Genomic DNA, 17,935 nt, shown 5'->3' with positions numbered 1-17,935 from the left:
CCGCATCACCTCGTCGACATCTGTGGCAGCTTCTTTCTCTGCCTGCATGTCACGGCTATGCGTGCGTCGACGGCGGATGGCGCAGTCGCAGACACTGGAGGCGCTGTACGACGCGGCCGCGTCGAGGGCAGCGACGATGCCCGTGCCGCCGTGCTCCCCAACAACCCGGCATGGAGCAAGTCGGCACTCTTCCTCGAGCTGTATTGGATAGGCCAGCTGCAGAACCACGCGCTAGCTTAGTGCGGCAACTACCTCCGACGGGCTAGGCTAGGTAGGTGGAGAAGTGAGCAGCCGGGCTCGGAGGGCCACCCAAACGTCTTTTATGCCGGAGAACTGCTCTTCCTGCTCGTCGGATGCCGACGAAAGAGTGGACAAAATGGTGGAAGGAGGATCTTGGCCGGCGTCCTGCTCCTGAACGGACGTGTGTGGCCGGAGTTGGTTTCTCGCATTCCACGCTGGTTTCTATATCTATATCTATACTACTATATAGTGTACCAATTTTAAGTAGGACTAAGAACATCAATCATAACCGTTGATCTTCTAAATCCAACGGCCAATATCAGTCGGATTCGCATGAACAGTACACTGCTGCTACCTCACCTGTGTTCTAGAACAATCAAGACGGAGGGATGTGATGGTTGCTTGTCCGTTTATTTTACCAGACCACTTATTAGTGGTTGGGTTTTGTGATATGACGGCTTTACTGCCGCGAGACTCGCGTGCAGCGCCGCCCTCTACACTAGTACTACATCGGTCGTGGTTTATTAGTCCCCATTGAATTTGACTGAGGATTTAACTGACAAAATGTTAGTGCATGTCAACAAAAACTATATTGTTGGATTAGTATTTGAACATAGGTTTCAATGATATAATTTTAGGTGACATGCATCAACATTTATTGTACTATATATAATGTTAGTTCAATTTTTGGCCGTACTAATCTATGGCCCTATTTGGATACTCTAACTTAGCTAGAGGTTAGAGTTAGTTTCTAGCTCATGACTAACCCTGAACTAACTCTAGCTAAAGAGGTGTTTGGATGACAGGGTTAGATTGACAATAAATGCACTTGATGGAGAGAGAAGTGGTTTTTTAGTGGCCCCACGAGAACTAGCTCCAATTAGCACCACTTGGCTGGCGGGATAGAGAGTGAAAAGTGATTTTTCAGTGGGCCCCATGAGAACTAGCTCCAATTAGCACCTCTTGGGTGGGATAGTTTTTTGGGTGGGTTAGATGCAACTAGCTCCAATCTAGCCCTCGTGTTTGGATACTTTGGGGCTATTTGAGCACCAACTAGCTCAAACTAACTCTAACTCATGGATCCAAACAGGGCCTATAGTAAGGTGCCCGTGCGTTGCACGGAATAGTTATATTAAGACGTGCCTTGCACGTGTATACATACTAGTAAATATAGGTTTTTGAATGCGGCAAGGAGGCGGGTACAATTGGGAGTGCAGCGGGCGGTGCCCTGGGCCGGTGTGACGCTTCAAATGGCGGATGCAGTGAGAGGTTGCGTCCGCCTTGACCCCCTTGACGGTGCACGTCACCTTGTGTCCGGATCTCAGATGTCACGTGTACCAGATGAATGACTCCAAGCTCGACCACCATGATGCAAGAGGTGCGAGCCGAGGAATGCTGTTGGAGACACCCTCCTCGTCATCATCTGAGTCCTAGAAGATCTCACCCACATCATCATTAGGCATGCAGCCACCTCCATAGACAACGTGCGCAGAAGGAGTAGATGCGACTGGGGACGCACCACGTCATGGGCACTCCGTACGTGCTCGTGTGCGTGCAGCGTGCGTGCTTTTCCATCGGTGCTAGCTCTAAGGCCGAGGTTGCGGTCGTCTTCGTCTCCAGCTAGTCGTTGAGCAACGACGGAAAAGAGGTGCTGCAAGAGATGCGTAGGCGCCGTTGTGTGCGAGCTTCGCCATAGAACAACGAATCGGATGTCACCGCAGATGATGCACGCCTCCATGCAGCCGAGTGTGTGCGCATGCATGTGTTATTCACGTGCATTCTGCGGCCGAGTGTGTGTGCATGCATATGTTGTGTATGTGTGTTGTGTGCTCCATGTTGTGCGCGTTTGTGCATGAGTTGGATCGACATGAGTTAGTGCGTTGGCGTGTGTACATGCATGGCTGCATGCGTCCTGTACATCCGTGGCTTCTTGCATGATTATCAATATAAACTAATAAAATATCTTCAACTTAGCATCCTGATGTATCGTCTCTAGTGGTTAGCGAAGAGTTCATGTTCTTTTATTTGTTTATAGGCGGGCAGCCGACAAAAAAACAGGGGAAAATGTGCAAGGTTCCTTGCAGATGCTCCACTGCGAGGTTCCTTGCTCCTTCTCGGTCGTCGGGAATCTGTGTTCTTGCACTCTTTTTTTACGTGAGCTTTGTTCATCCTTTTGCCAACACACGAGACATCTAGCATCAAGGTGCATGTGTCATGCAAGAAAATGGAGATAATCAGATAAGCAGTGCGTAAGTGAGTCGTGCACTTCGATGGCACCTACTCCTATATGCAATATTTTTTCTCCTCGATGGCACGTGAATAGTGCACGTACTCAATGACGGAGCACGGGATGGTAGCCATGACATGGTCAACCCTTTTTTGGAGAGAGTACGTACTAAATAACTTTGATGTGTCCCGTCAACTCGTAGAACGACGAGAAGCTTGCTTACTGCGCCTTCTCCCTCGCCAACGCGTGCGCGGTGGCTCTCATCACGAGGAGAAACTTTTGCTTACAAGCGGTGGATGTGCGGCAGTTTATTTGGTGTCAGATTGCCAGAAGTACTACTGTAGTAGAACCATTATTGTTCGACTTCCGGAAGAGGCGAAGAGCCAAGCGCAAGGCTAGCCATAGTGGGAATAACATAAGTAGGAGTACCTCCTTTTTATTTATTCTAGAAACAACCACACGCGAATATTGGACGGTAGCAGCACAGCAACTGAATCAAAAATCGAAACCTTCCCGCCCAGCGCCAGCTGAGCCCGCCGCTCCACATTAATGGTAAGTCAGGGCGACGCGACCTCTCACTGCTTCCGCCGTTGAAGCGGCGCGCTAACCGAGGGCACCGCCCGCTGCACACCCGGCATTTCAGACTACACATACTTTGTGAGACAAAAGGTGGGGCCCTTATTAATGATATAGTATTATACTAAAGGGACTAACTATTGTAAGCAGGCTCCGTATTAGGTTGGTTCTAGATGATGTGTCAACTTCATATAGCTGGATGTTGGGTATACTATTAACCATGCTCTAAGTGTGGTGTGAGTCGAAAAATTTACTAAGTCATTAATTAATAATTAACGGACGCCTTAATTACTTAGTCGTTTCTGATTCTTTTGGATAGTGGGGCTATTATTGACTTGGACGTGGGGATTGGGCCAAAGGCCTGCTATTATACTACTTGGTCTTACTTGCCCGACCGACCTAACAGGCTCTACCCTAGTCGCCGCTGTATCATATGGTTTCGCACCATTCCAGATCTTAGCGCCGCCACGCAATTCTTCTCCATCCCTCCTTCCGGCATGCACCACGAGAAGGGACAACAGTCCTCCGAACCCCGCCTTTCGTGATCCTGTACGGGAGAGGGGCGATCAGGTTTTTGGGGAGCACACTCCTGCGACTGCTGCCAGCGAGGACTTCCTCAACAATAGCCTTCTTCCTCGACCTTGGTAACCTCTTCATCAACGACACGAGTGACAACATCAACCACAATGGTTCTACTCCCGCTGTATAGTATGTGATCATGTCCTCCTGGTTTAGTCCGCATCATTACTTTGATCTTTGCAATTGTCGTCATGATCTATTTACTATTGATTTGGATTACATCTCATAGTAAATTACTCATATATTCAACAATCCAATCCAAAAACCTGACTATAGGAAATTTACTCCGAGTGGTTTTGTTGCACTTTTGAAGCCGCCTACTTTTAAGGGGGTGCAATATAAAAGGTGGCGCACAAGAGCAGTATATTGGTTTCAGATAATGTACTGCTATGACACCACTAAGGGTAAGCCTGAGGGCGATCTAAATCCTAAACAGCAGGAAGCTTTTGAGAACATGGATACCCTCTTCAAAGACGCCTTGCTGAGTGTTCTTGATGATTCCATTGTGGATTCATATATGTCGTTTGACAGCAGCAAAGACATGTGGGCTGCGCTCGAGGCCACGTTTGGGGCCTCGGGCGCTAGCAACGAGTTGTACATCATGGAGCAATTCTGTGACTACAAGATGACTGATGAGTGCTCTGTTGTTCAGCAGACTCATGAGATACAGTCACTCGCTAAGGAACTTGAGTACTTCAAGTGTGTGTTGCTGGACAAATTTGTTGCTCGGACCATCATTGCCAAGCTTCCACCTTCGTGGAACGATTTTGCTACTTCTCTGAAAAACAAGAGACATGAGTTCTCTGTTTCGGGTCTCATTAGCACTCTTCATTTTAAAGAGAAGGCGAGAGCAAAAGACACACGTGGTTGGGTCGCTCAGGGAGCTTCTAGTGCCCACATGGTACACGAGAAGAACTTCCAGCCCAACCAGCCCCAAAACAATAAGAACAAATCTCAGGGGGAAAGCAAGTTTGATGCAAAGAACAAGTCGTCACATTCTACCAACTTCAAGAAGAATTCTCATAATGGGAAGGGATACAAACCTCAATTTTGGTAGCACCGCACAAAACTTATATGGCTGCATCTTCCTGCTGTCAGCTAACCTCATGGTGCTCCAGGTATTCCTACATTCGTAACTAGGTACAATCACCACCGCAAGATGAAATAAGCTTATTCGTACGTTGACTTGCTGATTGCAGTGCAGAACGATCATGTCATGTGTGGAGTAGCAAACAAGCAGTGCAGCCGAAGGTGGAAATCAACCAAGGACTTATGAAATTATATATAATCTTCCTCAGGCAGGTCAGTATCCCCTTCGTCCAGATGATCATGTTTTGTCATGCCGAGCTACACCGGTAAACTTCATCATCACCGTCGCCACGCCGTCGTGCTGACGGAACTCTCCCTCGGCCTCAACTGGATCAAGAGTTCGAGGGACGTCATCAAGCTGAACGTGTACTGATCGCGGAGGTGTCGTACGTTCGGTACATGGATCGGTTGGATCACGAAGACGTTCGACTACATCAACCGCATTACTAAACACTTCCTCTTTCGGTCTACGAGGGTACGTAGACACACTCTCCCCTCTCGTTGCTATGCATCTCCTAGATAGATGTTGCGTGATCGTAGGAAAATTTTGAAATACTACGTTCCCCAACACACCAGGTGTAGTCAAACTCGATTCAACTAAAGTTGGAGAAACATACACCTGCCAGCCACCTGTGTGTGAAGCATGTCGGTAGAACCAGTCTCATGAACGCGGTCATGTAATGTCGGTCCGGGCTGCTTCATCCAACAATACCGCCGAATCAAAGTAAGATGTTGCTGGTAAGCGGTATGACTATTATCGCCCACAACTCTTTGTGTTCTACTCGTGCATATATCATCTATGCATAGACCTGGCTCGGATACCGCTGTTGGGGAACGCAGTATTTCAAATTTTTTACCTACGATCACGCAAGATCTATCTAGGAAATGCATAGCAACGAGCAGGGAGAGTGTGTCCACGTACCCTCATAGACCGAAAGCAGAAGCGTTGAGTAACGCGGTTGATGTAGTCGAACGTCTTTGCGATCCAACCGATCCAAGCACCGAACATACGGCACCTCCGCGTTCAGCACACGTTCAGCTCGATGACGTCCCTCGAGCTCTTGATCCAGTTGAGGCAAAGGGAGAGTTCCGTCAGCACGACAGCATGGCGACGGTGATGATGATGTTACCGGCGCAGGGCTTCGCCTAAGCGCTACGACGATATGACTGAGGTGTGTAACTATGAAGGGGGCACCACACACGGCTAAGAGAAGACTTGGTGTGTCTTTGGGGTGCCCCCTCCCACGTATATAAAGGGGGGAGGAGAGGAGGCCGGCCCTAGAGGGGGCGCGCCAAGGGGGAGCCCTACTTGGACTCCCGGTCCAAGTAGGATTCTCCCCCCCCCTTTCCTATTCCCACTAGGAGAAGGATGGAAGGAGGAGGAGAAGAGAAGGAAAGGGGGGCCGGCCCCCCAACCCTAGTCCAATTCGGTTTGGGCTAGGGGGCGTGCGCCACCACCTGGCCGCCGCCTCCTCTCTCCACTAGGGCCCATGAAGGCCCATTAACTCCCCGGGGGGGTCCGGTAACCCCCGGTACTCCGGAAAATGCTCGAATATTTCTGAAACCATTTCGGTGTCCAACATAACCTTCCAATATATCAATCTTTATGTCTCGACCATTTCGGTGTCCTTTTTAACAGAGTACAAACACAAATGCTCATACATCACCCTTATGAATCACTATTAGAAAAAAGGGTCAAATGTGAAGCACATTAGTGCCGGTTTGAATTTGAGCCGGCACTAATGTGTCCATTAGTGCCGGTTCCAATGGCTAGGCAGGCGGACATCATTAGTATCGGTTTGTGGCGAACCTTTAGCACCGGTTCGTGCCATGAACCGGTACTAAAGTGAGTGGTGGCAGGATGTTGTCAGTCCGGGGTCCCTCCAGCACCTTTAGTACCGGGTCGTATCACGAACCAGTACTAAAGTGTAACGCCCACGATGCGGCTATATCTCCCACGTGTCGAAGCACGACTTAGAGGCATAACCGCATTGTAAGCAATGTCGCAAGTGGGGTAATCTTCACACAACCCATGTAATGAATAAGGAAAAGAGGTACATAGTTGGCTTACAATCGCCACGTCACACAATGCATAAATATATCATTACAATCATCTAGATACAATCAAGGTCCGACTATGGAACCAAAATAAAGACAACCCCAAATGCATAATATGACCCCGATCGCCCCAACTGGGCTCCACTACTGATCGTCTGGAAAGGAAACGTAGTATCGTCCTGAGTCCTCATCGAACTCCCACTTGAGCTCAGTCGAATCTCCTGGAGCGGTATCATCGGTCCCTGCATCTGGTTTTGAAGTAATATGTGAGTCACGAGGACTCAGCAATCTCACACCCTTGCGACCAAGACTATTTAATCTTATAGGTAGGGAAAAGGTATGAGGTGGAGCTGCAGCAAGCACTAGCATATATGGTGGCTAAACATATGCAAAAGAGAGCGAGAAGAGAAGGCAAAGGCACGGTCGATAAACTATGATCAAGAAGTGATCCTAGAACAACCTACGTTCAAGCATAACTCGAGACCGTGTTCTCTTCCCGGACTCCGCTGAAAAGAGACCATCATGGCCACACACTCTGTTGATTCATTTTAATTAAGTTAAACTTCAGGTTTTCTACAACCGGACATTAACAAATTCCCATCTACCCATAACCGCGGGCACGGCTTTCGAAAGATCAAACCCCTGTAGGGGTGTCCCAACTTAGCCCATCAAAAGCTCTCACGGCCAACGAAGGATATTCCTTCTCCCAAGACAATCCGATCAGACTCGGAATCCCGGTTACAAGACATCTCGACAATGGTAAAACTAAACCAGCAAAGCCACCCGAATGTGCCGACAAATCCCGATAGGAGCTGCACATATCTCGTTCTTAGGGCACACCGGATTGTCCAAGGTTCCGGTAGGCTAGCCCAGAGTTGCCCCTGGTGGCCACCGGCAGCTGACAGGTTGGACCAACACTCAGAGGAGCACTGGCCTTGGCGTTTAAAATAAAGATGACCCTTGAGTCCGTGGAACCCAAGGGAAAAAGAGGCTAGGTGGTAAATGGTAAAACCAATGTTGGGCATTGCTGGAGGAGTTTTATTCAAGGCGAACTGTCAAGGGGTTCCCATTATAACCCAACCGTGTAAGGAACGCAAAAATCAAGGAACATAACACCGGTATGACAGAAACTAGGGCGGCAAGAGTGGAACAAAACACAAGGCATAAGGCCGAGCCTTCCACCCTTTACCCAGTATATAGATGCATTAAGAATAGACAAGATATATAATGATATCCCAACAATAAACATGTTCCAACAAGGAACAAACTCCAATCTTCACCTGCAACTAGCAACGCTATAAGAGGGGCTGAGAAAAGCGGTAACATAGCCAAACAACGGTTTGCTAGGACAAGGTGGGTTAGAGGTTTGACATGGCAATATGGGAGGCATGATAAGCAAGTGGTAGGTATCGTAGCATAGGCATAGCAATAGAGCGAGCATCTAGCAAGCAAAGATAGAAGTGATTTCGAGGGTATGGTCATCTTGCCTGCAAAGTTCTCTGAGGTGACATTAGCTTGATCCTCGTAAGCATACTCAACGGGTTCCTCGATCACATACTCGTCTCCCGGCTCTAACCAAAGCAAGAACACAAGCAAAGGGAGACACAATCAACCACGTGCAATGCACAAACAACATGATGCAAAACATGGCATGATATGCGGGATGTGATATGTGATGCATATGCATGTTTCGGAAAGGAAAGATTGAACTCGGCCTCAACTTGGAAAACCAAGAGTGCCACTGGAAAGATGAGTTGATTTTGGTCGAAATCGATATAAAGATCACCGGAATTTGATGCATGGTTTGCAAATGACAAGCAAAACAAATATGGCACCGATCTGCGATTAACAGCACGAGGCCATCTAAATGCATCAAGAACAACAAGCTACTGCACTCTAACATAGCAGCAAACCACATGGCATGGATCCACTCAAGATGCTTGACAAAATATTAACACTGAGCTATGGCTAATTCACTCAATATCAGGTTCAAACAAGCATGGCAAAAGTGCAAAAGATATCAGGTTACAGACTTAGTGAAAAATAACATGTCAGGAATTAACATCAGGAAGCAATGTTTAGAGCAAGATAACAATATGCTACAGGAACATATCATGGCAAAGCAAGGCATTGCATGAAGCTACTCAAAGCATACAACAAAAGTCCCTTACTGACCATAAGCCAAAAGGGGTCAGAAAATACAATGGCAACCATGTGAACATAGCAAGTTTCGTTAACAGATTCAGACTTAGCAGAAAACTGGAACATGGCAAAAACAGATTCACGTAGGCATGTTTACGAGCTCGATGCACTCACCACAAGGCATTGCATGACAAACTAAGCATACACCCAGCAAGTAGACATGGCATAGAAGCTACATGGCAAGAACAACCTCATAGCATGCATGGATCAACTACAACAACCTCGGCAAAAATGCTTAACACGTAAACAATCTGCCAGGAACATTTTATAGCAAAAGTAGAGCTCGATTGAGTCAAGCTAGGATGCTCCATAATTGCAAACAAAGACATGGATGGATAGAGCATAACATTATCTCAAAATCATCCATACTGATCATGCTCAAAAGAGGCATGGATCTCTCTGTAGCAACAAGAATACATGGCATAAAAATATTAACAGGGCAAAGACTTAGAAGATTTCTAAGTCCCTGAAATCAGCAACATTACGAGAGCTACTTTATATGCTTGTGCTAGTCACCACAAAGATCACAAAAATACATGGCATACACCCCTGTAAAGATGGCATGGCATACTTCAAAACACATATAGGGCTCAAGATCATAGGAGGCACACATTAAACATGGCAAAAATGACAAATGTCCAATCTCTGCTAAGAATCTGAAACTAACATTGCATAGCACTCTTGCAACAGCATTTAGGGCATCAAGATGAACTCAAATGGACATGGTGCAATGGAATGAAATGAAGTACTCATCGAGACGAACAATTTGACATGCTTCACGCCCAAAACGGAACCACGGATGTAGAGATATGGCATGATGAAAAATGCAAAAAAAAATTGGAACTAGGGCAAAATTAGGTCAACCTCTCAGATCCAGATCGGGCACGCGGATCGAGGTCGCCGGAATAGTGCTCGCCGAAGCCGGAGTTGACGCCGGAGTCGAGGGAGAGGGGTGGATCCGGCCGGGGAAGGAGGGCGCGGCGGCTCCGGTGGTCGGAGTCGGTGGGTGGCGACACCGGACGATGAGGCAGTGACGGGGCGGCGCCGGAGTTTGGTCGCCGGGGCGACGCGGCGAGGTCGCCGGCCGGCGCGGGATGAAGGCGGCGGCGGGGACCCGGGCGCCAGCGAGGTCGGGCGACCGCGGGCGGGCGAGGACGCCGGGAGACGCGGGCGGTGGTGCGCGGATGGGCCGCGGGGGCCCGGTTCGGGCTCTGCAGGCCTCGGCGGCGGCGGGTCGGTGGCGATGACATGGCACAGCACGATTCGTCGGTGGCGGCGGCGCGGACGCGTCCGACGGCGCGAGGAGAGGGAGAGACTAGGGTTTGATCCGAAATTTCGGGGGAGATGCCTTTTTATAGGTAGAGGGAGCTAGGAGGCTCCAAATTGAGCACGGTTTTCGGCCACGCGATCGTGATCGAACGACCTAGATGATGGAGGGGGTTTAGGTGGGTTTTGTGCCACCTTGGAGAGGTGTTGGGCTGCAACACACACGAGGCCTTCTCGGTTCCTCGGTTAACCGTTGGAGTATCAAACAAAGTCCAAATGGCACGAAACTTGGCAGGCGGTCTACCGGTAGTAAACCAAGGCCGCTTGGCAAGTCCCGGTCCAATCTGAGAAAGTTTAACACCTGCACACGAAGAAAGGTAAAAGGGGACACCGGAGCACATAGGAGCGTCGGAATGCAAAACGGACAACGGGGAAAATGCTCGGATGCATGAGACGAACACGTATGCAAATGTGATGCACATGATGGCATGATATGAGATGCATGACAAAGACAAAAGCAACACGAAGACAAAAACCCGACAACGAGGAAATATCATAACTTAGTGCCGGAAATGGCAAGAGTTGGAATACAAATATGGCAGGTTACACACGGGGTGTTACAACACTCCACTACTACGATAGGATCTCGTCTCGAGATCTAGGACTGGAAAAACTCTGGATATTCAGAACGGAGGTGGTCCTCGCGTTCCCAACTGGCTTCACGGTCGGAATGGTGTGACCACTTCACTTTGAGGAATTTGATAGACTTGTTGCGAGTCTTGCGCTCAGTTTCTTCAAGAATAGCAACGGGATGCTCATGATACGACAGGTCTTCCTGGAGATCAATCTCTTCAAAGTTGATGGTGCGGTCAGGAGTCTTGAAACACTTGCGGAGCTGAGACACGTGAAACACGTCGTGCATGTTTGCAAAGTTGGATGGAAGCTCAAGTTGATAGGCGAGATCGCCTCTTTTGCCAATGATCTTGAAAGGACCCACGTATCTAGGAGCAAGCTTCCCTTTGATACCGAAGCGACGAGTACCTTTCATTGGAGAGACACGGAGGTAGACATGGTCTCCGATCTCGAAAGCCAAGTCACGATGTTTGCTATCATAGTAACTCTTCTAGCGCGATTGCGCGGCTTTGAGATTTTCACGAATGATTTTGCACATTTCTTCAGCCTCTGTGATCAAGTCATTGCCAAGAAGTTGGCGTTCACCAGTCTCTGACCAGTTAAGAGGAGTACGACACTTTCTGCCATAGAGAATCTTGAATGGGGTCTTGCTCGAACTCGCTTGGAAGCTGTTGTTGTAGGAGAACTCGGCATATGGAAGACAATCTTCCCACTTCATACCGAAAGAAATGACACATGCCCTGAGCATATCTTCAAGAATTTGATTGACTCGCTCGACTTGGCCACTGGTTTGAGGATGAAAAGCTGTGCTGAAGCGAATGTTGGTGCCCATGGCCTTCTGAAAGGAATCCCAGAACTTAGAGGTAAAGATGCTTCCATGATCTGAAGATATCAACTGCGGAATGCCGTGCAGAGAGACAATCCTGGAGGTATATAGCTCTGCCAACTGAGCTGTTGTGATAGATTATTTGATAGGAAGAAAATGAGCCACTTTGGTGAGCTTGTCGATGACAACAAAGATAGCATCATTGCCACGCTTGGACTTGGGAAATCCAGTCACGAAGTCCATCTCAATATGGTAAAACTTCCATTCTGGAATGGCAAGATGTTGGAGGAGAACAGCTGGTCGTTGGTGTTCTGCTTTCACTCTTCTGCAGACATCACATTCATTCACGAACTGAGCAATCTCGCGCTTCATTCGAGTCCACCAATACGACTGCTTGAGGTCATGGTACATCTTTGTACTTTCAGGGTGAATAGAGAGGAGTGAATTGTGAGCCTCGTTCATAATGACTTTATGAAGGTCACCTTTAGGAACAACAATGCGATCCTCGAAGAATAGAGTATCCTTGTCATCAAGACGATAGCACTTGTACTTGGGTTGACTCTTGGCAATCCCAATCTTCACCTTCTTCACCATGACATCGAGAAGTTGAGCCTCGCGAATCTGATCTTCCAAAGTAGGAGAGACTTGGAGGTTGGCAAGGAATCCTTGAGGAACAACTTGGAGATTGAGTTTGTGGAAAGCTTCACAAAGCTCTGGTTGGTAGGGCTTGAGAATCAAACTGTTGCAGTAAGCCTTCCTGCTCAATGCATCAGCAATTACATTGGCCTTGCCTGGAGTATATTCAATACTCGGATTATACTCTTGAATCATTTCGACCCAACGAGTCTGCCTGAGGTTGAGGTTTGGCTGAGTGAAGATGTACTTGAGACTCTTATGATCAGTGAAGATGTCCACTTTCCTTCCCAACAAGAGATGTCTCCATGTTAAAAGAGCATGGACAACTGCCGCCAACTCGAGGTCATGAGTGGGATAGTTCTTTTCGTTGGGCTTCAACTGGCGAGAGGTATAGGCCACAACTTTCTTCTCTTGCATCAACACTGCACCAAGACCTTGAAGGGAAGCATCACAGAAAATCTCAAATGGTTTGGATTCATCAGGGGGAGTCAGAACTGGAGCAGTGACTAACTTCTCTTTGAGGGTGTTGAAAGCGATGTCACATTCAGGCGACCAGACATACTTCACATGCTTCTGGAGAAGGTTGGAAAGAGGCTTCGCGATCTTAGAGAAGTTCTCAATGAACCTTCGACAATAGCTTGCGAGCCCAAGGAATCTGCGGAGTTGCTTCACATTCTGAGGCGGTTCCCAATTCACAATTGCAGACACCTTCTCAGGATTAACAGATATGCCCTTGGCGGAGATGATATGCCCAAGGTAGAGAACCTCATCGAGCCAAAACTCGCACTTTGAAAACTTCGCATAGAACTGATGTTCTCTGAGTTTATCCAGCACCAATCTCAAATGCTTGGCATGATCCTCCTTGTTCTTGGAAAAGACCAAAATGTCATCGAGGTAGACCAAGACGAAGTCATTTGTCTAGGCGTTGAAGATGAAATTCATCATGCGAGAGAATGTTGGAGGAGCATTGACAAGGCCGAAAGACATGACAGTGTATTCATATGAACCATAGCTTGTTCTGAATGCTGTCTTGGGGATATCTTCTTCACGAATGTGAATCTGATGATAGCCCATACGGAGGTCAAGCTTGGAGAATACTTGAGCACCTTTGAGTTGTTCGAAAAGCTCATTGATGTTGGGAAGTGGGTCTTGTTCTTTATGGTCTTCTTGTTCAATGGACGGTAGTCGACACAAAGTCGGTCCGTTCCATCCTTCTTCTTGACAAAAAGAACACCACAACCCCATGGAGAAGAACTTGGTCGAATGAGACCCATGCGCTCTTGAATATCGAGTTGTTTCTTCAGCTCCTTCAACTCTTCAGGTCCAAGCTTGTAAGGACGTTTGCAAACAGGTTCCGTGCCAGGCTCAAGATCGATGACGAATTCAACTGGCCGGTGAGGAGGCATCCCTGGAAGATCTTCTGGAAAGACGTCTTGATATTCGCAAACGATTGGAATCTGAGAAATGGCATCCAACTCGCCCTTCTCATTGAGAGAAAATGGTCAAATGGTATCATCACGAGCGGCAAAGACGATTACATCCTCAGACGAATGTGTCAATTGCTGCCTAGCGGCACAATCAAGCTGAGCCTTGTGCTTAGAAAGCCAGTCCATTCCGAGAATAAGATCAATATCCGAGTCACCAAGAACATTAGGAGAAGACAGAAACTTGTAGTCACCCATCGTGATGGTAACATCCGGAACCATGGAGTTAGCGTTCAAGCGTTTACCCGGAGAGACAACTGCTAACGGTCTAGGAAAAACTTGGAAAGCCAACTCATGCTTAGATGCAAATGGTCTCGAGATGAAACAATGCGATGCACCAGTGTCAAAAAGAACTTTTGCAGGAATATCGTTAACAGGAAGGTTACCCATGATCACATCTGACGAGTCCTCTGCCTGAGCTACGTTCATCATGTTGACCTTGGCATGCTTGGGGTTATGCTTGACCACCGTAGTGCTAGCAGATCTCACAGGAGGAGGAGGAGGAAGACGCCTCTGATTGAAGCATTTGTTGGCATAGTGACCCTTCTACTGACACTTGTTGCACGTGACCTCTGAAAGCGGACGGTGATACAGAGCACTTGATCTTGGAGCATGAGACGAAGTCTTGTTCTGAAAGCCTAGGTTGGGTGGGTGGGAAGATCCATTGCCACCTTTGCTCTTCTGCTGATAAGGCTGACGGAACGGAGGAGGAGGCAACCAATACTTTTGCTGCTTAGTTACCACTTGAGTTGAGGAAGAAGGAGTTGCATCTCTGACTCGCTTCTTGGAAGCATTGCACTTGAGCTGAGCAGTCTCTTGTTTCAGTGCCATGTTGTAGAACTCATCGTACTTCTGCGGCTCAAAAAGCACAAGAGCTAGTTGGAGATCTTCTCTGAGGCCACCTCTGAACTGATAAATCATGCTCTTCTCGTCAGGGACGTCTTGCTTGGCGAAACGAGCGAGCTTCTGGAACATGATGTTATACTGGTAAACAGACAAGCTGCCTTGCTTCAGATTGCGGAACTCCTCACGCTTGCTCTCAACAACACTCTGAGGAATGTGGTGAGCTTTGAAGTCTTGACGGAATTCATCCCAGGTAATCACACGACCTCCTCTGGAATCTTTGTATTGCTGATACCACTCTGCAGCTTGGTCTTTGAGTTGGAATGAGGCAAACTTGACAAAGTCCTCAGGCCTGACGTTGCTGCACTCGAAATGCTTACAGATATCCACGAGCCAATCATCAGCGTCTGTAGCCTCGACACAGTTACTGAAGGTCTTTGGCTGGTTTGCGAGGAACTAGTTGAGTGTAGCAAACTGATTCTGAAAGTTGCCATGGCCTTGATTTCCTTGGTTGCGCTCTTGCAAGAGTTGCATAAGCATCTGCGTGTTGGCATTGGTAGCGGCCATCATAGCTTGCCATGCCTCCGGAGGTGGAGGTGGTGGCGGCGGTTCAGGATTCTGATGCGTTGGAGGAGCCATCCTGAAGAGGGTGACATCCGTTAGCATCTTGACAGACATATATTCAAGCTGAATCAAATGGATCGAAATTGCAACATATAGTCTTAACATTCGAACAAAAATGAACGAATGCAATCCAAATTAAATGGTCACACTTCCATAAATTGAGAATCCACTTAGAGAGAGGTAGATGAATAAAACAACAAGGTACGGATATGAATAAATACTTGGTGATGATTACGCAATCACAAACCAAATATTCGTGAAAGAAATACTAGAGCTACAAGAATTCCCACCTATGAAACTCCCGAAATTTTCCCAGTTATGCAATCAGGTGTTGGGGATACAGGGGAAGCATAATATCTCACCCAAAGCTGCCAAATCCTACATCCAGCTGTATTCATCCTTCAACACATAACCAAGAAACCTTCGGAAATCATTTACCTCAACCTTCGAAAAGCATCCGTTATACGAGTTATGGCAATACTCCCGAACTCCCGTCCCAGTACTAGGTGGCGTCGAGCTTATCTCACCAACAACTGCATAAAAGAGATTTTCGATGTCGGCGAAACTCAGGTATTCCAGAACTGCAACGATAAACTTGTGACGACAACACCTCGGAGCTCAACTCCCCGGGACACTGCCACAACCCCTAAATGTTAGGAGGCACCAAGAACAATGTTCTCGTCACAAAACCATCGGAACAATTCCAAGATACCTGCGTGATCCTAAAAACAAATTTAGTGAAATTTGAGAAGAGAAGAGTCAAAACTCTACGTCAGGATGCCTCACCAGAGCGACGAAGGGACTGAGGAGTAAAAAGAATCCTACTCTCCGATATATATACAATCCTAAATGACTCAAAACATTTTTATAGACTCAACAACGCCAACAATTTGATCAAGCAGGGGGGCTCCTAAGTCGGGGAAGGCTCTGATACCAACTTGTAATGCCCACGATGCGGCTATATCTCCCATGTGTCGAAGCACGACTTAGAGGCATAACCGCATTGTAAGCAATGTCGCAAGTGGGGTAATCTTCACACAACCCATGTAATGAATAAGGAAAATAGGTACATAGTTGGCTTACAATCGCCACGTCACACAATGCACAAATATATCATTACAGTCATCCAGATACAATCAAGGTCCGATTATGGAACCAAAATAAAGACAACCCCAAATGCATAATATGACCCCGATCGCCCCAACTGGGATCCACTACTGATCGTCTGGAAAGGAAACATAGTATCGTCCTGAGTCCTCATCGAACTCCCACTTGAGCTCAGTCGAATCTCCTGGAGCGGTATCATCGGTCCCTGCATCTGGTTTTGAAGTAATCTGTGAGTCACGGGGACTCAGCAATCTCACACCCTCGCGACCAAGACTATTTAAGCTTATAGGTAGGGAAAAGGTATGAGGTGCATATATGGTGGCTAAACATACGCAAAAGAGAGCAAGAAGAGAAGGCAAAGGCACGGTCGATAAACTATGATAAAGAAGTGATCCTAGAACAACCTACGTTCAAGCATAACTCGAGACCGTGTTCTCTTCCCGGACTCCGCCAAAAAGAGACCATCACGGCCACACACTTTGTTGATTCATTTTAATTAAGTTAAACTTCAAGTTTTCTACAACCCGACATTAACAAATTCCCATCTACCCATAACCGCGGGCACGACTTTCGAAAGATCAAATCCCTGCAGGGGTGTCCCAACTTAGCCCATCACAGGCTCTCATGGCCAACGAAGGATATTCCTTCTCCCAAGACAATCCGATCAGACTCGGAATCCCGGTTACAAGACATCTCGACAATGGTAAAACTAAACCAGCAAAGCCACCCGAATGTGCCGACAAATCCCGATAGGAGCTGCACATATCTCGTTCTCAGGGCACACCGGATTGTCCAAGGTTCCGGTAGGCCAGCCCAGAGTTGCCCCTGGTGGCCACCGGCAGCTGACAGGTTGGATCAACACTCAGAGGAGCACTGGCACTGGGGTTTAAAATAAAGATGACCCTTGAGTCCGCGGAACACAAGGGAACAAGAGGCTACGTGGCAAATGGTAAAGCCAATGTTGGGCATTGCTGGAGGAGTTTTATTCAAGGCGAACTGTCAAGGGGTTCCCATTATAACCCAACCGTGTAAGGAACGCAAAAATCAAGGAACATAACACCGGTATGACGGAAACTAGGGCGGCAAGAGTGGAACAAAACACCAGGCATAAGGCCGAGCCTTCCACCCTTTACCCAGTATATAGATGCATTAAGAATAGACAAGATATATAATGATATCCCAACAATAAACATGTTCCAACAAGGAACAAACTTCAATCTTCACCTGCAACTAGCAACGCTATAAGAGGGGCTGAGCAAAGCGGTAACATAGCCAAACAACGGTTTGCTAGGACAAGGTGGGTTAGAGGTTTGACATGGCAATATGGGAGGCATGATAAGGAAGTGGTAGGTATCGTAGCATAGGCATAGCAATAGAGCGAGCATCTAGCAAGCAAAGATAGAAGTGATTTCGAGGGTATGGTCATCTTGCCTGCAAAGTTCTCTGAGGTGACATTAGCTTGATCCTCGTAAGCATACTCAACGGGTTCCTCGATCACATACTCGTCTCCCGGCTCTAACCAAAGCAAGAACACAAGCAAAGGGA

This window comes from Triticum urartu, chromosome 7A (assembly GCF_056163025.1).
Source record: "Triticum urartu cultivar PI428250 chromosome 7A, HENAU_Tu73, whole genome shotgun sequence".
Lineage (NCBI taxonomy): Eukaryota > Viridiplantae > Streptophyta > Magnoliopsida > Poales > Poaceae > Triticum > Triticum urartu.
The sequence above is the reverse complement of the archived record's forward strand: the minus strand, read 5'-3'. Positions refer to the sequence as shown.